The sequence below is a fragment of the Mustela nigripes genome, unplaced genomic scaffold, assembly GCF_022355385.1.
Source record: "Mustela nigripes isolate SB6536 unplaced genomic scaffold, MUSNIG.SB6536 HiC_scaffold_2517, whole genome shotgun sequence".
NCBI classification, from domain to species: Eukaryota; Metazoa; Chordata; class Mammalia; order Carnivora; family Mustelidae; genus Mustela; species Mustela nigripes.
Genome location: NW_026741923.1, coordinates 1 through 4,584, shown reverse-complemented (window position 1 = coordinate 4,584; position 4,584 = coordinate 1). Strand labels below are relative to the sequence as shown.

General features: G+C 33.5%; 1 pseudogene; it reads left to right on the top strand.

The window, feature by feature from the left end:
- Positions 1–333: 333 nt before the first annotated feature.
- On the top strand, positions 334–1,367 carry LOC132008966 (alcohol dehydrogenase class-3-like; annotated as a pseudogene).
- The last annotated feature ends 3,217 nt before the right edge of the window (positions 1,368–4,584 follow it).

Below are 4,584 nucleotides of genomic sequence, written 5' to 3'. Positions count from 1 at the left end.
AAAAAATACTGAAAGTTTAAAAATTAATGTATATACATATGTATATATGTATATATATACATATATTAATTTTTAAACTTTCAGTATTTTTTTAATTAAATTAATTAATTTATTTTCAAAAAAAAGGTATTCATTATTTTTTCACCACACCCAGTGCTCCATGCAATCTGTGCCCTCTATAATACCCACCACCTGGTACCCCAACCTCCCACCCCCCCGCCACTTCAAACCCCTCAGTTGTTTTTCAGAGTCCATAGTCTCTCATGATTCACCTCCCCTTCCAATTTACCCCAACTCCCTTCTACTCTCTAAGTCCCCTTCTCCACTCCAAAGGCTCATGAAGTTTGAAATAAGATTATTTCCACTGTAGTTTGCCACACTAATTCCTACATTCCGAGTAGAGCAGATCCTTGGTGGAGACTCCCAGTGATCTTGGGACATAAAGGTGCTAGAATTGTGGAAAATATTGCTGAAGGAGTTACTAAGTTGAAAGTAAGTTATATTGTCATCCCACTTTACATTTCACAATGTAGAGAATGCAGATTTTGTCTCAATCCTAAAACAAATAGCTCCAGAAGACAAGCGTCATTGAAAAGAAAGGATTAATGTCAAACAGTACTAGCAGATTTACCTGAAAAAGAAATACAATTTTGCATTACATGGGAACAAGCATATTTTCTGAATAAAGAGTTGTGGCTGATTCCTCTTTTGCTGGAATTGATCCTTTAGCACCTTTAGGTAGTCTGCCTTCTAGTTGCATCATTTCAACAGGTTATAGTGCTGTTGTGAACATAGTCAAGGTGGAGCCTGGCTCTATTTATGCTGTCCTTGGCCTAGGAGGAGTTGGACTAGCAATTATTATGGGCTAAAAGGTGGTTAGTAGGTCCCAGAGCATTGGTATGGACTTAAATAATGATAAATTCAAAATGGTCAAGTAGTTTAGGGTCTCTGAATGTATTAATTGCCAGAACTTTAGGAAAACCATTCAGGAAATGTGCGTTGAGAAGACTCATGGGAAAAAAATACACCACTCCTTTGAGCATATGAGTAATGTGAAGGTCATGAGAGCAGAGCTAGAGGACTGTCACAAAGGGTGTAACATCAATGTGGTGGTTGTCATAGCTGTTTCAAATGAAGAAATTGCCCATCCACCCATTCCAGGTAATAACAGGCATCACATGGAAAGGCATTAACTTTGGAGAATGGAAAAATACAGCAAGCACCACAAAGTTGGCATCTGAATGTACATCAAAAAAAAAAAAAAAGTTAAAGAATTTGTGACTCACAATTTTTCTTTTGACTAAATTAATGAAGCCTTTAAACTGATGCATGCAGAGAAAAGCACTGAATCATTTGTAAAGATTTAAGTTCACAAAATAAAAGCCCATCCTTGTTATAAATCTTCTGTTGTGATTGAAGCAACAAGAAAGGTAGAATATCTTCCAAGTTCACAACTGCATACACCTTTAGTAACCTACTATAAGGAGTACCATTTACTTATAATTTATGAATCTTTAATAAAAAACAAGAATAATACAGTTGTGAGTCTGTTTTATGGACTTTCCTTTACATGAATAAATGCTAGCTTATTAAGGGATATTTTAACATAATAAAAATGATTTCTGCTTAAAACAGAAAACAATTCTATACAATATCATCAAAAATAATGAAGCAGGAATAAACTTAACCAAGAATTTGAAGAGATATGTAAACTCCAATGTTTATTATAGTAGCTGTAATATAAAATAGTCAACAAATATCCAACTATTCAACAAAAATGTAGGGAAAACTGGACAGCTACATCTAAGAATATGATATTGGACCACAAATTTAATCCATACATAAAAACTAATTCGAAATTGATTAAGGACCTAAATGTGAGACCTGAAACCATAAAATTCCTAAAAAAAATACAGAGTAGTTTTTGACATCAGCCATAAAAATATTTTTCTAGATATGTCTCCCTTATAAGGGAAACAGAAGCAAAATTAAACTATTGGAACTACATCCAAATAAAAAAACTTGCACAACAACAAAAATTATAAAAATATATCATATTGTTTACAAATACTGTCTACAAATTTTGAAGGTTTGACTTCTTCCTTGCCAGTTTGGATGCATTTTATTGTTTATTATGTATTTATTTAATAAATAAATTTATTTATTTAATAATTTTATTTAATAAATAAATTTATTTAATAAATAATAAACAATAAATTGTTTATTTTATTTGAGTTTATTTTATTTTATTTATCTGATTGCTGAGGCTAAGATGTTCCGTATTATTTTAAATAGTAATGGTGAGTGTGGACATCCTTGTTTTGTTCCTGACTCTAAGGAAAAAGCTATTCATTTCTCCTTTTGAGGATGTTATTAACTGGGTCTTTGAATATAGCTTTTATGGTGTTGAGGGGTGTTCCATCTATCTTTACTTCATTGAAGGTCTTTATCAAGAAATGATGCTATATTTTGTCAAATGCTTTTCCTGCACCATTAAGAGGATCGCCTTGATTGATTTGTGAATGTTAAAACACCCCTGCAGCACAGGAATAAATCCCACTTGATCATGGTGAATAATTCTTTTAATGTATTGTTGAATTTGACTTACTAGTATCATGGCGAGAATTTTTACATCCATGTTCATCGGACCTGTTGGTCCTTAATTCTCCTTTTAGTGGGGTCTTTGGTTTGGGAGTCAAGGTAATGCTGGCTACATGAAATGAGTTTGGAAGTATCTCTTCCATTTCAATTTTTTTGGAAGAGTTTGAGGAATATAGCTAGATATTAACTCTTCTTGAAATGTCTGGTAAAATTCCTGTGGGAATCCATTTGGCCCAGGACTATTATTTGTTGGGAGATTTTTGATTACTGATTCAGTTTATTTGTTGGTTATAGGTCTGTTCAAATTTTCTATTTTTTTCCTGTTTCAGTTTTGGTACTTTGTATGTTTCTAGGAATTTGTCCATTTCTTCCAGGTTGCCCAGTTTGTTGTAATATATTTTTTTCCAAAGTATTTTCTTATAATTGTTTGTATATCTATGGTGTTGGCTGTGATTGCTTCACTTTCATTCTTAATTTTATTTATTTGGGTCCTTTATGTTTTCTTTTTGATTAGTCTTGTTGGGGTTATCAATTCTATTAATTCTTTCAAAGAACTAGCTCTTATTTTTGTTCATTATTTCCACTGTTTTTTGTTTGTTTGTTTGTATATCATTTATTTCTGCTCTAGTATTTATTATATCCCTTATTATGATAGCTTTAGGCTGTATTTATTGTTCCTTTTCTAGCTTCTTTTGGTGTAAGGTTAAGTGTGTATTTGAGACTTTTCTTGCTTCTTGTGTTAGGCCTATATTGCAATATACTTCCGTCTTAGGACTATATTTGCTGCATCCCAAGTGTTTTGGATAGTCATGTATTTATTTTCATTTGCTTCCATGCATTTTTTAAAAATTTCTTCTTTAATTTCCCAGTTAAGCCATTCATAATTTAGTAAGATGTTCTTTAACCTATACGTATTTGTGGTCTTTATAATTTTTTTTTCTTGTCATTGACTTCAAGTTGTTGTCTTTATAATTTTTTTTTTCTTGTCATTGACTTCAAGTTTCATAGTGTTGTGGTTAGAAAATGTGCATGGTGGGATCTCAATATTGTTATAGTTGTTTAAGGCTGATTTGTGTCCAGTACGTATTTTCTTCTGGAAAATATTCCATGCACACTTGAAAATAACGTGCATTCTGCTGCTTTAGAATGAAATGTTCTGAGTATATCCATTAATTCCATCTGGTCCAGTTTGCCATTCAAAGACATTGTCTCCTTGTTGATTTTCTGCTTAGAACTGATCATTGCTGTAAGTGGGGTACTAAAGTCCCCTACTACTATTGTATTATTATCAATGAGTTTCTTTGTGTCTATTATTAATTGATTTATATATTTGTGTGCTTCCATGTTCAGAGCATAAATATTTACAATTGTTAGATTTTTTAAAATTTTAAAAAATTTTTTTCAGTGTAACAGTATTCATTATTTTTGCACCACACCCAGTGCTCCATGCAAACCGTGCCCTCCCAATACACACCACCTGGATCCCCCAACCTCCCACCCCCCGCCCCTTAAAAACCCTCAGATTGTTTTACAGAGTCCATAGTCTCTCATGGTTCACCTCCCCTTCCAATTTCCCTCAAATCCCTTCTCCTCTCCATCTTCCCTTGTCTTCCATGCTAATTGTTATGCTCCACAAATAAGTGAAACCATATGATAATTGACTCTTTCTGCTTGACTTCTTTCACTCAGCATAATCTCTACCAGTCCCGTCCATGTTGCTACAAAAGTTGGATATTCGTCCTTTCTGATGGAGGCATAATACTCCATAGTGTATATGGACCACATCTTCCTTATCCATTTATCCGTTCAAGGGCATCTTGGTTCTTTCCACAGTGTGGCGACCATGGCCATTGCTGCTATAAAAATTGGGGTACAGATGGCCCTTCTTTTTACGACATCTGTATCTTTGGGGTAAATACCCAGGAGTGCAATGGCAGGATCATAGGGAAGTTCTATTTTTAATTTCTTGAGGAATCTCCACAC